Here is a 23,603-nt window from a genome sequence, read left to right as displayed (position 1 = left end):
GCAGAACAGACTTTGAATGCAGCAGCTGTAAGAAGACAGTAAGAGGAAAACACTGCAAGTCAAGGACACTGTCAGGTATGAAGCTGAGATAGGAGCTGCTGCAATAAATGCACAAAAGTGGAAGAAGGATGATCGTATGCTTGGATATGGGAGGTGGCAAGGCTGCTGAGCTATAAGGCAGGCATCCAACTTTAGTATTACGTCCCCCACACTGTTCCTCCCAAGAAAGCTACCAAAGGTGACACCAGCAGCCAGCACGTGGTCAAGGGGAAGAACTATCAGATTTCTCTTCCCATAACTATTAAAGCATGACCAAATACTTCTCGATGGGATAGAAGTAGCACATGTGGCATTGTCACAGGACTAAAGTCACACGTGTATAGATGTTTACCATCATCAAGTGGGAACTTAAATGAAACCATGTTTCTTTGCACCACATTACCAGAAAGGGGTTGAAGAACAAATTGAGATTCACTGACAAATTGTGGCCCATATCCCGCTACAAACACCGCCTTAGCATTTGAAATGCATGATAGAAAACTGTCCTAAATGATCACTGACCTTCAAACAGAAGGGGGAAGAAAGCCAGACCCAACTTGACAATATCTTCTCTGAAGCAAAAAAACTATATTTAACTGGATTCTCATGAAGGATCACGTGTGCCACAAGAGGATAAATTTGGAGCATTCTCAGTTTCAGAGTGAATATTTTATATAAACACACTAAACAGTATAGGAAAAATACAGTGCTCTCCACAACAGTAATGCTCAGTGAGCTAAAAAAAACAGACTGGGCCAGATCTTAGTTATAATTCCCAATGCAACCTATTCTTGAGTGCAAAGTCTCCTGAGAGATACCTTACATAACAGGAAATTGTGGATAATCACAGAAACTACATCAAAGCCATTTCAGATATTGCTAACACAACAAGTGTATACTAAATGTTAGGGGGAGAAAATGTGCATATTAGCATTCAAGTTTAAATTTTGTATAGGTTGGAATATTTCTTCCACAAGCAGGGTTTATAAATTTGCTAGGGCGTGGAGTTCTGACCAGTCTGCTGTGCGTTATATTCAGACTGTATGATCTCAACAGGAGAGCACAGAAAGAGAACAGACATAGCGGATCAGAAGCAGTCAGGGAACATTAACTGCATACATGCATAATTATTACTACAGTGACCTGATGGAAATTTTGCAAGGATTTCAAAATACTACTGTATACTAGAAACATGAAGAGTGAAACCTTTCTCAAGCCCTTTTGTGTTTCCATACACATGCTAAGAAGCAGAAATGACAAATAATATTATAAACAGATATTAATTCATAACAGCCTCTCAGTTTCAGCAGAGATTTTTCAAGAGAGAGTAACTGAGTGCTTGGAAAATGGTAGAAGACTGCAGTGACACATAAAATCAAATTGGATGTTGTATCAATGTAGTCCATACAGGAATAAGTATAAAGATAACAAAATACAAGAGTGAGGGACTCTTACTGCCATAGCCTTCTGTGTTGTGGATCCATCTATCTGTCTCCATATGTGTGTCTGTTGATTATCTATGTTATGGAAGTAGTATGATAACTTAAAGGTGGAAAAATCCAAATTTACCACACAGGTTTTTTTCAACACGGTACAATGGTGTTGAACACTGCATACTAACTTAGTCAGAGTGCTAGGTTCGTATTGGGGACTGTAGATTATGCAGTTTTAAAATATGCTGAAATTAATGAAACACAATCCACTGATCCATGGTTTTATGCCAGCCTGTCTCAGTCTAAGGTCAGACTAGAAAAGTTTTCTGACAAGAGCTATAGGTCTGACTCTCTTTTTGCTTTGCTGCTGACTTAGCTGATTAGCTAAATAAGTATAATATAACCCATAAAATCCTCCGAAAGAAAAAAAAAACCTACAACTTTAGGTTAAAAACAAAAGTTATGGTAACATAAGTGTCTCTAAGTTTTGCAATAATCCTCCAGTACTTTTGCATCCCAAAAGGCTCCAGATGTGACCAGCCACTGCAAAATGGCAAGTTGTTTATCAGCATTCTACATTGCAAACTGGCACCTGTAATTTCACTCTCACTTTGCATCAGCAGAATTAAGATATCCAGAAAAAAACCTACTAAGACAGGTTTCTTTGTATTAATGCATAAACATTTATAGTAAAATGCCCTGTCTGTCACCCTCAAGGTGAGGTATACAGCATCCGATTCTTCCTCCTGCTCAGCCGCGTGTGTGCAGCATGATCCAAGTGTTTCTCTCTGCTGGGTGTTAAGGGTAGCTGTATCAGGCAAAAGGGAGGAAATGAATATAAACCAGTTACTGACAGCACTGTTATTAAACACTTTGATTTTTTGCCGTCTTTCCCCGAAACTGCCTTGTTCAGCTGCGAGGACCACGGGCAGCCGAGTGATGGGGCTTGCTGCTGCCCACCCATGGGCTTGCTGGGGCCACGCTTGTGCTGTGGACACGCTGACCAGATCCTGCAAACTTCACTTGTGTGAATCATCTCCACTGATGCAGCGATCACTTTGAAGAGATGATGGGGTCCCAACCACTTGCAGTCACTGTCAGATTGGGGCGGGGGGGGGGGAGGTATGGGGAACCTGAACGCCTGTGCAGAATTTGAAAATTGCCTAGTTTTGATCGTGTTCCCTCCCCGATCTGCTCTATTCGTGGCTTCATTTTGTTTTGGGGAGGAAAGCTTCCTCCTGATTACTTCCTTCTAAAAATGAGCGCCACCTTCTTCATTTTTACAGGTGATGAATTCTGTTGTGGATAAAAGCCACAAAATAAGCCGCGCTATACTCAAGGGGCAGATATATTTTCAGAAAGTCACCTCCTTATTTGTGAGAAGCACTTGCCAATTAATATGCTTAAAAATATCACTGGAGTTATGTAAGATCTTTAAAAATTCTTCTGCTCCTTGACTCTGCAGCACTTCACCTATTACTAAAAGTAATCAAGCTTCAATATGCATTAAAATAAACTCAAAACCAAACAGCCCTAATTTAATATAAGCAAGAAATTCTTAACTTCTTCCTCTTGTGCATAATTATTCAAAGCTGTCCATGTGACATGCAGCCTGATCTTGCACTAATGATCTCGCTGCAGTTGTGAATCTGCATCCCTGGTCAAGCACCCCCCAACCATGGTACTGCTGTTACCGGCCACACCGTCATTCTCCATTAATGATATTTAATGCATATGACACTGTTTACAATTTATTGGCATTCAGATGGAAATGGCTGAATGAACTCTAGGCTTGGTGCATCAAATCAGCTGCCCGCGGTCATTCTGATCTGCCATCATTCTGCTTTTCTAATTTTTTTTAAGAGAAGACTATATGGAAATGACTCTTCTGGAGCAAGTTCTGGCAAATATCTTCTCTGGTGATAGGTGCAGTTTTGAGGGTGAGAGGAGAGTGATTTCAGGTAACGTGGGTCTCTACTAGGAGTTACATATATATCCGAGCTACAAAGAGCGTAAGGGCAGAGTAAATGTGCTGCTTATGGCACTTCCCAGTTCGTGCTGTAAAATGCATTTAAACACAATGGGATTTGTGTAATATAAATACTAAGTCCTTCACAGCCACTGTTTAATATATGCTGTATTAGAAGCAATAGGTTTTCTGGCTTAAATTTACAGAAGATACTGGAAGTGAGATGTGGTATTTTCTTTTTGAGGAACTCATTTGGGCCACTGAAGTTAATGAGAATTTTTCTTCTGTGAGCTTTGGATCAGGCTTTAAGGCTAAGATTTCTAAATAAAACAAACAAACAAACAAAACAACCACCCACACACACTTTCTCATTCGCCACCCACTTAGAGATTTTTAGGACTGGACCTCTGGTGCAGGAGGACGTATTTTTGGACTACACATGCTCCAGGAAAGTACCAAGAGCTGGTAAGTGTCTATTCTTTCCATAGACTTGCAACTTCAGTAAACCCAAATATATTTAGACTGATGACTTGATTCTCTCATCAGAAAGATATGTGAATAAGAATTGTTGTCTATCTTGTAAAAACAGCACTACACTTGTACATGCATGTGTAGAACTGTTAAAGATTTTACAAGATACATGAGAATGTGCGCCTGCTTATCTAAGGAAAGAAGTGAGCTCAACATTAAAAAAAAAAATCCACTCTCTAGCCGAGACCTTGCCTGCCAAGTTTTAGCTGTGTGTTCTCTGTTTGAGGCACATACTCCCACATCCTGCACTGAGAGGTGAATACACTCTTTAATTTAGAGTGAAGATTTAGGGGCAAATTCTACTTTCATTTACATCATTAAAATCCTAATGAGGCTGTAAATCAGTATAAGAATATGGTTGAGGTCGATAGGGTTGGATGGATTTAAATGACTGTAGACTTTGTCCATTTTAGGTGGAAATATAAGCCAGACTAGCCAAAGTAGAGCACTGAAATAAATAGAAATGCTGAAAGAAGAAGATTTCACATTGTTGTTAAGAACTGAACAGAGGAAGAACAGCCTTCAACTTGGGGTCTGAATGGTTTCCTTCTTCCTGAAAAGAGATAATAGTGTAAATGTTTACTGCCCTAAATCACAATTACCAGTAAAAAAATATGTTAAACTGGCCAAAAAATAGTTTACAAAGGTTTGAAATTCAATTTTTTGCTAAAATAGCTTTGGTGATAGGGTTGTAATTAGAACTATATTTGTAAACTTGAGGGTTTACAATTTTCTTTAAATTATTAACAAAACTTAATGTATTTCCCAAAATATACCAACACAATTACATTATATTTTCCATGATTTCCTTTTTGTAAGTAGGCTTCAATATTTCAAATATTATATAATGTGGAACAATCTGGCAATACATATGCATTTTATTCACTGAGAGCTTTGGTTATGCACGGACAGTGAATTTGTTCTTGAATTTGAAAATGAAGTATGTTTAATTATGCCAACATGCAATCTGAACTTGCTTTTTATTCTGTATTATTCCTTGAAGAAAAAAGCAAACCACCAAAACTGCAGTTGGTAGCATATTCTACAAATGTTGTTATTGCTTAATAGTTTTGTAGGTAACACACATCTAGGATGGTGTTGTGCACCCAAGAAGCTGCCGTTTCATGAGCTGATGTTGATATGGCATGTCCCAGACAGGGTTGATGGTATTCCCCCTCTTTTTTTCAGATTTTCTCTTTCCCTGGCTCACTTTTATTTCATGATTAGCAGTTTTCCATTATATTTGAAATCTTAATTAATGTTGTTTTATAGTGTTTCAGTACAAGAGGGCATAATTTGGAAGCTGAAAAAGGAGCCCATCCTGTATGCCCTGTCCAGACCACTGGTTTAAATGGAAGCCTCCACGGACCACGGCCTGTGGAATCAGCTGCTCAGCTGAGCTGCAGCCAACTTGTTTTTGTATTCCTTAAAAAGACATGCAGTACTTGCCAGGAAATACAAGAAAATAAAATGAGTCACTAAAACGGTAGTTGTTTTTATTGGAAATTATTAAAACAAATAGTAATGTTATCATATATAAACTTCAATATTAATATTCTGGAGCAAAATGATTTCTGATAATGAGTAGAAGCATAATATCAAGGACCATTTTGTCTTACAAATAATATTAATATGAGCTGATGCAAGTGGTGAGATTGCCTAATATAATTTTGCTGACACAAGACATGTAATGAGAATCTATGGAATATGGCGTACAAAATCATTGTCTTGTGAGCGAAGCTCACGTCTTCAAACTGCAGAGCAGCAGATCTGTGATTTAATTGTGAAGCTCTTTCCTTACAGGCAGCATTAATGCCATATACCACCAATGTTAATTATGTTTATGTTAGAGAGACACAAACATGATTATTATTTTTTTCTAAAATGTGAAGGGAGAGGTTTTAAAAAACAAGACAAAATTCTGTGTAAGATTTCAAACCTGCAAGAGAATTTGTAGATAAAGAAGCACATTTAAACAGACTTGAAAATGGAAATTATTAGAAATTTTTTACTCTGTTACATATGTCATGATCCCAGTTCAAAATTCTGTTTTCTTTGAAAACTGTGTGGTTTCTATTTTCTTGCATCCTTTGATCTACTATAACAGTATCACAACACATCCCAACACTTGAAATACAGAGTTTAAGACTGGCTTCTGCAAAGGGCAGCATCTAAGGGAATGAAAAGGTCTGAGGATTTATCCTACATTGTTGAAAGTGCTTAATATCTAGAATTCTTGAGAGTCAAGTAGGTGATCTGCAATGCCCTCTTTGTAGTTGCTATTTAACCCAGGAGATAGTAGTTACTAACTAAGTGTAAAACCATGTGTGCATAGACATACTTCCTGATTTAACGATTACATAATAAAACATACATTAAAACTAGTAAAGCTTATAATTAGATTTGTAGTGAAAACATTTACATTTGTCAGTCTAAAATATATTATCCATTAAATTTTTGAAATATTTGCTTAAAATGTGCTGTTTCTATAAACAATCCTAACAGTAAACCTATTAGCTAAAATATTCACAAAAAGTAAACAAAAGGAGCACGAACACAGCCAAATCAAATTCAACTTTCTGTCTTAGTAAACACTCGTGGAAGCATTTTTAAAAGCCTGTTTCCAGCTTTATCTCAGAGTACCTCTGTGATAGGCTTTGCTTCTTGCAAAACTTCTAAATACTGTTCTTTACAGAATTACAAAATATATAAATATACATTTGCTCCCAAACAACAAAAGAACTTTTATAAAAATAAAACAATGTAAGGCGGCAAAGTCAAGCATGCAACAGCCAGGAAGAGCTGGCATGACTCTTGCCCGTGAAACCTTAGTTACTGCCCATATGCATGCTGACGCAATCTTGCAGGACGGGTACTTAGGCTACTTTTTTTGAAAGACCACCTGCTAATTTAGCACAAGAAATAGATTTACAAGCTAATGAATAGTTATTCAACCTCATTTTTCAATATATGACCACAGCCTTATGTATAGTATAGTACACTTTTTTGACCCTGTTGTGAAAACAGAACTATTAACTTTCTCCTAGGTTTGCCTATGATTTTCATATGTTTATAACATCTGGAGGCACAAAAGTATTAATCAATTCATTTTCAGAACAACTATGACAATAACAAGGATGCAAGCCAAGGTAAGGAGAAATTAAAAATGAACAAATTTTTGTGCCCAATTTGAGAACGTCCATGTTCTTTCTTCTGACCAATTAGCATTTTTATTATTCTGATGTTCATTTCCATTAACAGCTTAAACTCTACCTAGCTGCCCCATCAGTACCTGAATCCAAACTATGCATTTTTAACCCCAACCCCTTTTTGGCTGCTGTCCACCTTAGAGATGTTCCCAGTAGAGAGAGATGCGTACATTTTCCCTGTTAAGGTTATCTATCTAAGCTGGTCTGCTTCTGGGCATACCTGGAAAGACCTATGTCTTGTCAACACAGGCAATTTGGCTATCACAGCCCTGTCAAGACCTGCAGTCTAAATATCCCTTCACTTAACCTCACTTACATATTTGGCATATTAGGAATTGGAATGACTGGCTAAACCTGTGGTCAGAGTCTCAGGAAGGCATTAATCACCAATCTGCCATTTTCTAAAAGTATATGGAAGACACTAGGGAGACTGTAGTAATGCAGGCTGGGATTTGACACTCAAAAAACTTCTCATGAACAGTGCCATTTGATGCTGAAATAGCACAATATTCAAAGACTTTGATGTCTGAGGGATGACACCTCTAATAGCAGATTGCCTCCTAGTGCCACGCTAAGGTAATGACTGAGAAGGCAAAATACCAAATCACCAATACCTATGCAGATACTTCCTTGTGAGTCCAGCATTTAATTAATGAGTAAATTTCTTATTATGAACTTTAATGCCCGCTTTTATGAGTGGATCATCATTTTCAAATAAAGAGAAAAAAATATCTTAAATCCACTTCTAAAAAAATCAAAAAGACCATTTTGTTCACCCCCAAAAAGGTTGTTTCTGGTTTCTATCATGAGTTAGAGAAACACCTTCTTTTAAGAAGTTTGTACAAGGGACATTCTGCATATTTTTTTTTTTTTCTACTTCAAACTTTCATTTAGCTTAATCAGCCATTTATTTTATCTTTTGGTGTAATAAACCGTTACTGTCTCTTTACATATATATGATGGGGAAAAAAAAAAAGAAAATATTTGTCCTAGGTTCTTTTCTTTTTCTTTCGAGGATGTCTTTTGGAATGACAACTCCTCCATCTTCTTTCCAGAAATGATATACATAATCTATACTTCTCCATGCTTGCCTGGCAGAAGTAAAACAATTTTTTATCTATCTCCCACCCTTCAGATCTTTCAGTAAGAACAGTCAAGTGAATTTCACACCTCACACAATTGCAAAGGAATTACAGGCACATTGAGAACACTTGACTCAGTTTGCTTCCAGGATAATGTATTTTTGGTAAGAAGTAAAATTTACAGTATATAAAACATATCTTTGCAAATGAAATATAGAAGCATAAGGGAACATTACATATATATTCCACTTTAAACATACATTTGAGAAAACAGAAGAGAATGCCCAATGTAGTATCTAGCAGCCTTAGACAAAGGAGACAGAATTGCTTCGTACGTGGCTGAATGTGTCGTGCAGGGATCAAATGCGAATATACGAACAGATCAAAGGGGGCACAATGCAAGTCATAATCTATCCAACACTCACCTCAGTTTACACAAAGATCCCCATGATGTGGTGCAGACTTATCTGCACCACTCCACTTGCCAGCTGTAAAGAGAAAAGCACCATAAGTTTAAAACATCAAAGTAGGCTTTTGCAGTGCCCCAGATTACATTCCTACTGTGGAAAATGCACAAGCCTTCTAACGGAGCCTGTTGCGCTTGTGGAGAAGGAGTGTGCAACTCTCCTGTGCAGGAGAGGAGGAAGGAGCCCCGAGATAAAAAAAGCCAGGGATGTTATATATTGAAAAACTAACTGAACTAGCTTGCAGAAATTACTCAGATGATAGCTTCTTTCATTCCAACTGCTCCGTGTATCAAAATTCCTTTAAGATCTCTTAGAAGTGGTGCAACACTACTTCTTGCACAAACGGCAGCAAAAAAAAGTCTTAGGATGAATGTCACAAATAAAGTAGCACTTTTACTACTAGTGCAATTTCACTCTGGTCAGATCCCTGACAGTTGAAACCCCTTCGTCTCAGAAGCCTGATACAACGCAAGAAGCAATGGGAACCTTGAGTATCCAATGGGAATTAATGTTTATCTTTGGAAGGTCAAAACCTCTCACAGTTTCAGTTTTCAACTTAACTTGGGGAAAGAGTTCCTAAGGCTCAGCTCTTTAAAAAACCTGTAATAAATCTGTCTAGAACAAAAAATTTTACTCGTTCCCACAGGATTCATTATTTCCCAAATAAATGCAACATGGCATTTCAATATGTTTATATGGTGACTTCACCAGTTTTTGTTATATATTTGAAATATAATGGTATTCACTAATAGTTCATGGCAGAGTTCTTTTTAAAATGTATACTAGTGACAGCATTCAGACATATTACATACTTCATTGGAATGAGAAAAAGTTTGTGATTCACTTGCATTACAGAAATTGTATTTTACTGTCATTATCAAAATTACATTATTTAAGTACTGCACGATTTTAATACCAAATTATCTTTTCACAGAAGAAATCTGTGTGGTCAATTACAGTGTATTAAAATTCCGAACACCATTTTCATATTACATTACAAACATTTTTTGGGCATTGTTTCTTCACTGTAGCTTTACTGTTTCATCAGATATAACCTCACGGTTGAGATTTACAAAACTGGTCTGAGTTGGAAAGAATATACAGGAGATATTGATATTGGGATCTGTTATGCTAAATATACGTGTTAATCATCTGTGTTCTATTATGCTTATCTTTCTATGGATTTTTGGCTAATTTTCCAGGTCCAGAATATTAACAGGGTTTTTAGTGTGCATGGATTAGGTTATTGTATTAGGGATAGAATGGCTAAATGGGTGAAACTGAAGAAATGCAGTGAAAAGCTGTTGTCTGTGGAGTTGTAAATAGTTTCCAACAGACATGTTGCTGCTTACTCTGCTAAGGCTCAATGAAGCAAAAGCACTGGGCCTAGAGAAGTGGATTGTTTTATTTGCTTGAATTCATGGGTGGCTCTTATTGCTCTAGGTCAGTTATTAATGAGGAAAAGAAGGTTAATGGAAATAGGAGATGCTGACAGTCCAACATCTATCTTTCTGTGAAACCCATGTGATATCAGATAAAAATAGTACTCCTATCAAGCTGATTACAAAATCAGATGCTTTCAAACATATCTGAATTTAACTGGACAATTTTTTAGTATATGAGACAAAAGAGTACAGCTACAATAAATAATGGATAGATGCACAATGCATTAATGTGACTGTCTAATTTCACTAGTTAAAATTAAAGATTAGAGATGGCTCAACATCCAAGCTGACGCTGTTTCTGAACAAGCTACTATTGCCCTTCTCATACAGTATATCCAAGCTTGAAGGGTGAATTTTATCCCTATTCTCTTTTTCCATTGTTCTGTAAACAAGCTAAGACAGTGCCTGTACTCTGGTGACAAGAATTCCTCCTTATCTGCTGATTTTTTGTCTTATTTGTTTTATTGAAAAAGCTGCACCATCAGTATGTAGTCAAAGAAGGATCAGGTTAAATACCAGGAGATGGGGTGGAAAAGACACAGTAGAAGAGGCGCTACAGGACTGGTCTCTTTGAAATAGGCAATTAAGGGTTTGTCCCCATTAGTGCAGCACAATGAAGATCTACAGACCAACAGAGCTGGTGCTGTGGACCTGATGTCCACACTGTATTTTGGGGGGGGTGTCACTTAAGGCTAACTCAAGTCTAGCGCCCTGGACAGAATGCTGTACTGAAACAAATTGCAAGGGCTCTTAGGGTGCATCTTTTGATACAGCTTTATCGGAAAGCAAACTAATTTGCACGCTTCATGATGCAAACAAAATAATGGTAAGTTAGGATAATTGGGAGATCCACTTGAAAAGCAAACTGGTCTGAACTAAAAGTGCTAATGCAGGTGGGCTTTTCAGGTCATTCTTTACCATACATTTCTGCATCTTAGTTATCTGTGCTTCCTTGTATCTGAAAAGGAGAGATGGGCTGGGGTAAAGAAGCATACTTCAGTTGGTGAGTCAATGCCTCTTGAATATGCTGAATTTCAGAGCAGCATTCCTGAACAATTCCGTAACTACACAAACAATAGAGTGTTTTTATCTATCTTATTAAAGAAATAGGTCTGAGCAGTCACCTGAGAGCTGGACCTCCATTTGCCGTAACCAGCATAACATTAGAGTGGGTAGGGCAAATAAGGACAACGGTGATGAACACAGAGCTTGCAATAATGGTTTACATTTTTAATCTTAATGTATGTGATGTCTGGGCAGTTACTGAAAAATGAATATAACTAATAGCAGAGGGAATACACATGTAAATCTACAATGATTAATTACTAGCATATGATAAAAAACTGGGGAAATCTAGCATGTAGAGAAAAAGAGGTTTACTATAGCTGTTTGGGTATAGCTGATATCCCTAACTGGAAAAATCATGTCCTCACTAGGGAGTCCCATGTATCTGTGCTGGAGGAATTCATACTGTTTCTTCAGAAGAGGGCAGGGAAGCACCCGGTATCAGAGATGGGAACATACTTTGGAGTCTTCGTTATGTACTGAGTAATGTCCATACAATCTTTCTTTTAGTTGGTATTACTTTATTTACTATAAAGATTATCATTAGTGTTACTGTACTACCATAAAATCCCCTTCATTCAATGCCCATTGCTGTGCAAACACAGAAAAAAAAGAGAGCTCTTGTTCCAAGAACTTTAAAAACAAGCAAAGGTACAACTACCCATGACACCTGACCGGGGGATTTTGGGCTCAGTGTTGCTCTACACTGAGGTGCTGTAGTGTTTTAGCCCACCAGCCACAGGTACCATCTTGACCAGGTTGCCCTGGTAGTGTGCTCTTTTGACCAGTGACCAGAGGGAGGGGAAGAGACTCTGCATACTCCTCTCCGGCACACCAGAGACCAAGAGGAGAAAATAATGAGGTTCCACTACCAGAGTTTAACTTTTTAAGCTAACAGAATTGTAAGTGTGAAAAAAATTATTTGCATGAAGACCGTGGAAGATATATGGTGTCTTAATTCTAAATAAAATCCAAGCTTCTAATACAATTTTATAGGAAATTACCATTTTTAGTATGTATTAGGAGTATTTAACTTCTGGTAATTTAGGACACGTTCCAATCCAACTATCCAGAAAGGCCAAATTATACATAATAAATGATTGTTGAGAAATAGGTATCACATTATCTGTCTTGTCCACAGCAAATTATAAAACTATTCTAAACCACAAATGTTGAGTTCTTAATCAAAGAAACTACTTACAATAATTTTACTATGGATTTTTATATAGCTGTGAGGATGTACATCTGATGGAAAGATGATAAAATGTTTTTATAAGATCAAATGTTATTTAAAAATTCATATTGCTGTATGTCTTGAAATTGTACTGGCAAATCTTTTCATTTTTTCTCTCTTCTTCAGTATTGCTGTAGACTCAGTACTGTGGTCTGTACAAGCAAAAATACCATGCATGGTTGCCTATATGATGACATCATAGGGGTGGCATTACAGCAGCCTCCGAATAGTAAAGATGACAGTGAGATCCTGCTTCCTTAATCGAAGTCAGTGGGAGTTTTGCCTGAGTAAGGAGGTTAGGATTGGATCCCTGAAAAAAAAAGAAGATAATGAGACATAACTAGGAATAATGGGGTGATATGAAGACATGGAAAATGTAGGTTGAATATCATTAAAATCTTCCTGACAGTGAGCTCTATTATACCAGGGAATAATCTCATTGACTTCAATGGGAGAACTGCCAGAGTAAGATCTGAGCAAAGGCTGGAGTAGCCTTGGTCCTGATCCAAAGCCCACTGGCATCAGTGGGGATGTTTCCACAGACTTCAGTGAGGTTTGGATCAGGCCCAGGGTGAACAGTGCAGGTATACTTGCCTGAACCCCCACAATTCCCAATGCTTTTTTCATAATTGTTGTGAATAGTTGTTAGATGCATCTAAATACAGGCAACACATGGTGTTACCGGTTCATTTAAGCACAGCTAAAACTGATCAGTTTAAGAGGCATCACCCGTGTGGTGCAAATGTAAAGAAGCTGTTAAAATTACTGGACTGCTGTTGTGCAATCAGGTAATTTAAACAATGGAGGCCACAAGGAGGAACACAGGTGTACAATAATGCTATGCTGTATTGCCGACTGGAGCTTACCTACTTGTAACACGGGGGTGTATGGAGGCTGGGCATTACCTGAGTTAGAAATCTCTGATTTTTGTTTTCATGCCTATGAGTGCAATGGGCAAAAAAGCAGGGAGGCTACGAGCAAGGAAGCACCACGCACAGTATCAAATACTTGTAGAGCAGTGAGAAGGAAAAAGTGAAGAAACAATTTTTTTGTTTTCATTCATCTTGTGTATACTCCTGGTAAATAAACTGGATCATGTTGGAGTTGCTAGCTCCTGCATCTGTTTCTCTCCTCACAGACAAAACTTGCAGGATTATAAACTTTAAATACTACCTGACTCAAGAAAGGCAACAGACTAAAGATTTGTGGCTTATGCCTTTACACATGTAATTTAAGTCACATGTTGTTTTGTAGACACCAGTGATTAAATGCATTTTAATACCGGCTCCCGCTGAACCTCAGTAAAGTGTCACAAATATCAAATATTAAAAATTAAATTTTTTAACAGCAAACATGCTTTTGTCCTTTAGTGAATTCCCTGCACCTGGGTATTTTTTTCGGCACCTCATATGGCTCTCCAGCCTATCCATATGTTTCTAACCTTGGCAACAGACTGGCAGTTACTTACATGAAGGTTTCTGTTTCTCAGTAAAGTTTCTATTAGCTCATTGGTTGAGTCATTGATGGGAGAGGGGAAGGGAAGGAAAGCAAAGAGGAAGGCCTAAAGCTCATCATTTTTTTATTCATGAATACATGTACCACAGTCAATGAGAAGGAGCTGTAAAGATCTGTGGCACCCATATGAGGCTAATATAACCAGATTAAATAAAAACACTGCATTTGTTCAGGTAAATTTATTAAAACCTCAGAATCTATGTATGGGGAAAAATGAGTATACAACTTCTAAAATTTTAACTTGCAGCACTCATTGGGCTGTGACAGATTTGGAGAGGTTTTGCAGTAGCTCCAGTACATTGATCTGGTTACTATGGTACTTTATGATCATATTAGTTTAACCCAAAGCAAAATGACTGAAAAAAACATAGGCAGCTGAAGACAAATTGAATTGACTGGCCCCACCTCTCCCATAATAATTTAAAGTTGTTCAATCAGACAAATCATAGGAAATATCTGGAACATCTAGACAATGCCGCTGCCTCAGTGCAGATTCAGTTCCAGACACATCATTCTGTATATGTGGTCCATCTAACTTCATCCTAGAAAACTCCAGTGATGATGATTCCATCCTAGGCTATTTATTCTAGTGTTTCTCTGGCCTTACTATTAGAAAGATTTTGTTAATACCTAACATATACCTTCATAACTGCAATTTAATCCACCAGCAAACATGGAAAAGACTGCATTGCCTTTCTTTTGCAGCTACTTTTTAGGCATTTGAAGTCTTGTATTCGATCTTCTACGGAGACTACGCAACCCCGTTTCCTTCACTCTTCCCTCACAGATGAAGTTTTCTAGTCCTCATTCTCCCTGCTTGTCTCTTTACTCTCTCTAGATTGTTAGCAAATATGTACCTCACAAGACTCTGTAGGGTGTACCAGAAGAGGCCTTATCATCACCGAGCAAAGTAAAAGGATTACTTTGCAAGTTTTGAGGATGACACTCCCAAATATATATCTCTGAGTAATGTCCACCTCTTTTTGCAACAGTCTCATGTTTTTGACTCTTGTTAAACTTTGGTCTACTACAACTCTAGTATTTCTTTCTGCAGTACAAAGTCTGTCCTTACTGTGTGTAGCTGATTACTACTTCCTGGGAGTGAAATTTTGCAGTTATCTAATTGAATTTCAACCTGCTTTTCAGAATTCTTCTGATTTTTCAACAGAATTTTGAATTATTGCCCTGCCCTTGAACATGACTGTGGCTGCCCTCCACTTGCTGTTATCTTCAGATGATAGAAACATTTCCTATTCTGTTATCTAAGTCATTACTGAAACTGCTATACAGTACTGGACTAGAAAAGACCCCCAATGTGGAACTCCATTTGATATGTGTTTCTACTTTAATAATGAACCTCTGATACCTATGCTCTCAAAATACATTTTTGGTAAGCTGTTTAGTAGTTTCATGTAGCCATATTTCTCTACCTTGCATATAAGAATTATATAGCACAGTGACAAAAATCCAATGAAGTCAAAGATGTATGATGGCTACTGCTTCTTCTTATCCTTGATGCCTGTTACTCTGACATGGAAGAAAATTAGATTGGTTTTGACTTGATTTGCTCTTGACAAATTCATGTTGGCTGCTACTTATCTTTCTGTTGTCTTTTAGAAGCCCATAAATAGTTTAATTAATTGGTCCATGACTGAAGTTAAGATGACTGATCTTTTGTGAGTTTCTCTTCTCTCACTTGTTTGCCCCTTTGCAGCAGTCTGGAACCTCAACCATCCTTTGTGCGCTTTCAGAAATAACTAGTATTAATGCTGCAGCTGCCACAGCTAGATCTCTAAGCAATACCCAGGCTGAATTTCACCAGATGCAACTCATTTTAATACATGTCATGTTGTTCAGGTATCCAAGATTTTTTCCCCTCCCAAGTGTAGTCTCAGTTCTTACCCCTTTATCTTTGGTGTTAAAGACTTTTGTTGTGTCAACATGGGTTTTGTTGCTTTTAAGATGGAAATTAAAAAAATGGCTTTTTCAGTATCAGTATCAGTATCTTTTTTTTCCTTTTGAGAAGTAAACCAACTTTCTCCCTAGATTTTCTTCTTCCTACTACAATGCATTTAGAATACCCTCCTGCTATGCTTTATATTTCTCAGCAGTTGCATTTCATTTTTGGTCTCGGCCCTTTTAATTTATCCTCATGTTTTTATACTTTTTTTTTGGTAATTTGACCTAGTTTCCAACTTCCTATACTGTCTTCTTGTGTTTTATTTAAGTCATTGAAACACTCCTGATTCAGCTACATTCATTTCTTAATGTGCTTCTGCATTAGAAGAGTTTGTGCTTCTGCCTTTAATATAAGTTTTATAAGGAACTGTTGAATCTATTGGATATCTCTGACTTGTTTCCCTGAAAATCTTTCCAATTCTGTGTATTTATTGAGTAATGTCTTCTTGATGTCCATTGGTTTTGTTTTGCCTTCCCAGCTTAAGGACTAGGAACTCCGACACTTGGTGGTCAGTCTCACCCAAGCCCCAGTGGGTGGCTTGAAGAGCTTCCTTTTTTTTTTTTTCAATAATTCTATAAAATTGTTTTCAATACATTTCTAGAACTTGCTGGTTTGTCTCCTATTTTTTCTGGTTTCCTACCAGATGTCCAGAGCAGATAAATTTCTGCATTTCACCAAGTCCACTGCTTTCAGACAATTCTATCAGTTTACAAAAGCATCATTCACTGAATCTTCCTGCTTCAGTGGCGTACAAAAGCCTGTGCTGTGACAATGCCCTCATTTTTTCCTGTTACTTTCACCCACAAACTTACAACCCATCTATCTTCTTTCTCACCTGGACCTTAGAACAATTCTTGTATAATCTTGATATGCAAGAAAACACTACCTCTCTTTTGCCCTCCCCACCCTTCCAGAGCAAGTTATACTCTTCCATATTAATATTCTAGTCATGTAAATTACTTGAACAAGTGCCTGCTATGCCAATTAACTTGCAGTTTTGATCATGCACTGAGACTTTTAGCTCTTCCTGTTAATCCCCCTAGTTTTTGCTATACAGCATCGTGAGATATTGACTAGATGGTTTCATCCTCCTCCTTGTCCCTCCTATAACCCTATTATGAATATCCCTAGCTATTCTACTTGCAGGCCTTTGAGCTGAACTTCTTCTTTTTTAACAAACACACAGATTCTTGTAACAAATTCTCATTATTTCTTATTTAATGTCCTCATAACTAGGGTTGCAAGCCTATGCCATCCCAATTAACAAAATGAAATCAGAACAATTAATTTTAAAGACACTTTCTCCTCTCCAGCTAGCTTGCAGGAGGCTGGAAGCAAGAAAGGAAAGGGCTGGCTAAAACAGGAGATCAAGTAAACTTGGCAGGATTAAAAAGGAGCCCTCACACAGAGGAAGATACTTGTTCAAGGGAACCAGACTGAGACATGGAGGACAGTCTGGGTTATAATCAGGAAGGACAGAGATCTAGATAAGATAAATAGGTTTGTAAACTACTTTTTGGAGGTCTTTCTTCCCCAAATACTTTATTCCACTGTTAAGTAAGCAGTTCTTGACCAATTTCTGCATATTACTATGGCAAAGGGGGAAATTTTAAGCACCCGTTTCGTTGAGGTACAACTACATTGGCCATGACTGGAAGAAGGATAAATAGGATTTCCCTCAGGATGGGCTTTAGTTCTGACATGTGGGGTTGCACTGACTGGTTGCTGTCCTGCCCTCCATAGCCATGCCTGACTGTGGGCGTCAGTCTCGCAGCCATGCAGTTCATGCCACGCGTCAGTACTCAGTGCAGAGACAGATTTCAAGCGTGAGATGCTTTGCACCTACACCTGAGCTCCTCTGCACACAGAAGCTATCTGGCTTTTTCAAGACTAGCAGCACAGCAGTTCGCTGATATATAGGCTTTATAAAGGATTGGGACTTAAGCGTACGCTTAAGCCCCAGACTAATATAGACCTAGTCTAAATCCGGAAAATAATACAGATGTAGACTGAAACCAGTAAAAAGATAGAAATGCACTGAACTATAGCACAGCTGAAACCTGGGGAGGTCCTGAGTAGCCCATTTAGACTCCGACGGCAGCCCACTTCATCAACTCAAAATGGCGCATCAGTGGCAGTATTCTGCCCCAGCCACAACTATTATCAGGTGTGTGAAAACCCATAAATTCTGACATTGCCTTTTCTCTACTTTTTTGAAGATGGATGATGCTTTATTTCTTTCATTTTTTTCTGATATTTGCAAAAGGAGATAATCACAAAGACTCCTTTAAAATAATGTAATGTTACCAGAAGTCATCAAGAACTCTGTTGAAAAATATATAAAATAGTAGGCTGAGCTAGGGGCTAAGCTGAAAGGTGGTTTTTCAAATGCTTGTTAAAATAAGGCCCAGTTTTGAGGAAATAATGAAAAATGTGAAAATTTCTGCTATTTAATAATAGTAAAACTCCCTCGGTTACTGAAGCTCCACAGATACTTAGAGAAGCTGTTAGGAAAAATTTGGGGGGATTTAGGACAGCCTTTCAGCATTTTGTGAAAGCACGTTTTCTACCAGATGCTTGTAAAGAAAAAAAAACCCCAACATATTTTGATTCCATTGAATCATCAGCTGCATGAGAATCTTTGTCTTCTGAAAGCTCCTTAAGCATTTTCTCTGGATCAAATATTAAGAGGAACTTTTATTAATCAATATAATTTTTTTTCTGTAGATGACAGAGACTGGGTTTGGAAGCTTCTCAGGAAATTCTCTAACAATTTTTCTGGGATTTTTCCAGAACATTACTAGCTAGAGTATGCTGGTGTTTTTAAGATTAGCAGAAGATGTTTATAATGCAGAACCCTCCCTGTCACAAAATCATGTGAAAAATATCAAAATAGTGTATTTTAATGCCACTGATAATTGCCATCACTTAGTAGAAGCAAAAGGAAATCATATTCATGTGGAAGAATTTGCTTTCTCTCTACTCAGGCTTTATTGAAGCATGATTTTCAAACTCTCTGTGATGATCACATGCATAATTGCTGCTGTTGCTGTTTTTCAATGCTCCTAGTTTATGTTATGTTTCTAATGAAAACCGATACATAGCAGTCGCCATGAATCAGCCAACATTTACCAACAATGACCATTCAATGGCATCTGGAATACTACAGCTATCGCCTGCCGAACGTTCAGAAAAAAATAAGTGGGCGACTCGGATGTGACCCGAAAACCGGAGGCTCTTGCCTCCTGAGCACCTTCCGCGGATCTTCAGCGGCAGAGCTGCTGGAGCCGGCGTAAGCAGCTCTCCCACCTCTCCAGCTGCTTCTTCCCACCCCTGGGCCGCCCACAGCCGAAGAAACAGCTGTGCCAGCACAATGCAGCGGGCGGTACGGGAACAAGGGCTGGGAATGAGGAGGGCTGCTTAAAAAGCTGAGGAAATACATGCGGTGGTGTTGTGCCGTGCTTAAGTTCCTTAGGTGGTTTTAAAACCATCTCTGTTCACGCACTCAGCACAATTACTCTGCCACTTTTGCCCACCTCTTCTTGGGGAGAGCCTCGGGAGAACGGGAGGATAAAACACCCTCTGGCCAGCTGTGACTTCTTCGCCCTATCAGTCCATGCTGAGGAATAATTAGTCCACTGATGAAACTTCAACCACTGGATGAAAACTACAGAACCAAGGCCTGTAGGAGACAAGCCTCCTACGGACACTAGAGCAAGCCCTGAGTTGGTGGAAACGTACCGGAGCATGGAGCACACAGCATTAGTTTAGTGGAGTGACGAAAGGTGAGTAGCCCTGTCACCCTTCATAATCACAGCGAAAAATCTCAGTAATGACTAAGCGGATTTGATAAGCAAAAACTTTGGGCCCTGTAACAGTGATCTTCACAGGCTGCATTTTTAAGAGTGCTAAAATGCACATTTCTGCTGTCTAGATTGCGGTAAGTATGAGCAGCACAGTCAGATATACTGAAAAAAGCCCCGTTAAGATTAGTTGTTTTCACTTCCCTGTTGTTGTTTTTCACTTGGCGTAAAGATGGGTGAAATTAGAAAGATACTCTTGGCTGCTCCCTAAAACTGCTGTTGTACCTCTGTCCAACATAAGGGTGCAGACCCAGTCAAGCCGCAGAGTGTGGGACCAGCTGGACGGACGGACGGACGGCCAAACGACCGCGGGGACGGGGAAGGCAGCGGGCTGTACCGGGGGCAGAAATACACCCGGCCTGTAGCCAACCGTCTCGACAATCCCGCCAACGACAGGCTGCGGAATGCAGGCTGCAGACCAGGACAGCTGACGGTAGAGCCGTGCTGCCGTCCCGTGCAGAGGGGCAGGCAGGTGGTTGGGTACAGCGTTAATCTCGGGCTACCGTGGCTTTGCTTGCCCGGTTCAACGGGTTGACATCCACGGCCATTTGCTCTGTCCTGCAGCAGGAGGAATGAAAGCAGGTTGTTCATAGCTTCTGCCAGCAGCCTTAAGGGAGGTGTGGTAGGCAGACACTTCGGCGGGGTGGAAAATCCTCATCCTGGCCCTGATCACAGGTGAAAGTGAACCTGCGCGTTTAAAGTGTGCGACACACTCCACAATAACAGCTTGTGCGCACACTTCTACTCAGGAATAAAAGTGAGGTAATTCAAGGTAGCTTAACCCTCATTTTATGCATGCACACAGTCAGCTCCACCACAGGAGCTGACTGCGGCAAATTCACACCCTAACTCACCCTGCAGGGACTTGTCCATGTGTTCATATCCCAAGGCAATCTGGCCTAACAGTGTCACAGTGGAAGCGAGACTGTTACTGTCCCGAAACAGAGATGAATGACTTCCTAGCCATCAAAGAGTCAAGTTTGTAAAATGAGAATCTGCTATATGAATAAATGTTTTGGGGGATGTAAAGTGGGTTAATACTAGCCTCTCAGCTTGAGAAACCCAAGTCACGTGCACCAACAAATGTAATTGAAAGAGTATGTCTCCACAGTAGGTATTCTCCAGCAGGATGAAAGTGACCACACAGTTTGAAACAACTCATTAATTTGCAATTTCTTCTTAGTTCAAAACAAACATAGGTGTATCATTTAGGGATTAGATCTCCTATTCTCTTTTGTTCTTTAATCTGTTTCAGTAGTCACTAGAATCAGATGTTTCAAATAAAAGTTCAAGGAACCATCAGTAAAGATGTGTAGTAATCTGCCTAGTATCTGTCTATATCTCACTGTTTATTCTCAGATCGAGTGCTGATCTGGAACCTGAGGTTTTATATCTCCTTTTGTACGTGTTGTTTATCTATTATGGTTTTGAATGTTCTCCCTACTCAGAAAAAACATTGCTTTCTTTTGTAGCTTGGGAACTACTTGACCTCAGTTATCTGTTCTGGCAATGCATTCCCTCATCTCAAATCATGTGGTTTGATAAAATGTTTACTTTCATTGGGAGTAAATTTGTAAGCTTTTGTTTCCAGTGACTGTTCCACTGTCCTTATGTATCAAACAGTGGGAACAGAAGCTCTCAACCATTTTTCTGCAACAAACCATGAAATCAACATTGGCACAGCACGTAAGGACAGAGCGATCCTTATGCACATGTAACTGTCTAAAATGCTGCCTGGCCCCTGCCAGTGCATCAACAAGGTCATATATCTTTTGGAAACAGTATCTTAAAATTGTTGATTTTTAGTTATGAATAACTCTTAGAGGCTCAGAAAAACACTAAAATAAAGACTCGAAAGGGGTCCTATGCTCCCCCCGTAACTTTTCAGTTGTGCTATGCTAGTTTCTAAAGGCGTAACATGAAGAATTGTGTGGCTTCAGGCATTAGGACTGCCTGCACGCAGTTCACCAATTCCTCATAAATACACCCTTCCTACTCTGCAAATGGAGGTGCTTGCTCACAGACTGATCTGCAGGCCCCTGTAAGGACATCTGGCTTCTTCCAGCGTTATCAAGAAGCCACTGCAAATTGCTCCTCCAAATGTACAACTGAAATGTACATCATAGCTTGTGTCTCCCCAGCCTGAGACTGAAAACACTCTTTCTTTCCAACTCCCAGTTCCCAGACTCAGGTTTTTCATGTGCTAGATCACCATGCTGTGGCACTAAGCCTTAGAAGTGGAGGATCTCTTCTGATGACCTTCAGGATCTTTCGAGATCTTCTTGGAGAGCTTCTCGGAGCTCCTGGACCAAACTCTTCCTTGACTGAACCCAGATATTGTTCCAAGTTCCATATTATTTGTGCATGAGAAAAAATTTGGACAGAGAGCAGCTAACGTTTGGAAGCTACTTGCATGGAAAAAGAAGATGGCTGAAAAAGCCAGGGAGCTAATTCTCATGAACTGCAACCTCAGTGCTTGAAATAAGTCTCTAAAGAGTGAGACCAAACATGTTCATTCTTCTGAGGTTGTAGAAAAACTTGAAAAAAAAGAAAGAAATACAGTTCAGTTTTGTATAGGTTGCAGTGGCAAGGATTTGGCTTAGAAAAGCCCATGGTTAGTACAAAGTATGTATGGGTGTTTCATCAGAATTACAGAATTAAACAGGAAGGCTGAATTAGGGTAATGGGTGAATCTGAATTAGGGCAATGGGCGAGTCTCAATCTGACACCGGAACGCTGAATTAGGGTAATGGGCACCCATCTGCTTGATGAGCGAATGTTGAAGGTACATAGCTCTGGGTGCCACACGTGAAACCCTGATCTCACTGAACTCAATGGGAATTTTGAACTGGTATTTCAGTGTCTGGATTTCATGTCACTCTTCAGAAACAGAAGAGTTAATGTTGGGGTGTGTGTGTGTGTCTAATCAAAGTGCTATCTTTTTTAGATAGCAAAAAAAAAATCAGGCATTAATCAGCAGCAAGCAGTGGAGTTGGGCAAAGAGCTGTGTGGAGAATACAGCTGAAAGAGCAAAGTGGACCAGTCTGGAAAAAGCAGCAGACGGAGCGGAGTTCACAGAATGATATAAAGCGATAGGCTGGAATAGTGAACCATCCTGGACAGGGAATTAGGGAAGAAATGAAATAGGCCAGCTTGCCAGGAGGCAGCAGGGCTTACTGGACAGCTCTGATTTTAATGAGTCTCTTGCAAGCCACGTTTGCAGGATGTCAATAGTACTCATGCTGCATTTATTTTATTTATGAATAGACATCTCTGTGGCAATGGTGAATGCATAAATATTCTAAAGACACAAAACCTTAACAGTCGACGCAACACCTTCACATGATGAAGCCGTGTCATAAGTGGCGGCTGATGCGGTGATGAAGTATCACGATACTGCCGTTAACGGCAGCCATAACTCTGCTGATAGTGGGGCTGATCTGACATCCATAAAATGTGAGCAGAGGGGCAGTGTCGTCTTCAGTGGGAAAAACAAGAGCGACGTAACGTTACTGCTCTCTGACACGAAATACCGCCCAACTTCCTGAAAAAGGGGTGCTCAAAGGTAGGTCCTTACACCCCTGCTCAGGAGCCCGGTCCTCCAAGGGTGCTGAGCCGCTGGGTCTGTGGCCGTTGTCAGATATCAGACATTTATTAAATTCAGAACGGCCCTCTGAGCACGTATCCAGAAAAATCGCCTCTGGAACCCAGAACGCCGTGCTTTGGCCAGCACAGCAGCCCATCTAGTGCCAACCACCTCCAGCTCCACCAGCACCAGAGAGACCTCACCC

Source organism: Haliaeetus leucocephalus, unplaced genomic scaffold (assembly GCF_000737465.1).
Source record: "Haliaeetus leucocephalus isolate CR32 unplaced genomic scaffold, Haliaeetus_leucocephalus-4.0 Scaffold598, whole genome shotgun sequence".
NCBI classification, from domain to species: domain Eukaryota; kingdom Metazoa; phylum Chordata; class Aves; order Accipitriformes; family Accipitridae; genus Haliaeetus; species Haliaeetus leucocephalus.
The sequence above is the reverse complement of the archived record's forward strand: the minus strand, read 5'-3'. Positions refer to the sequence as shown.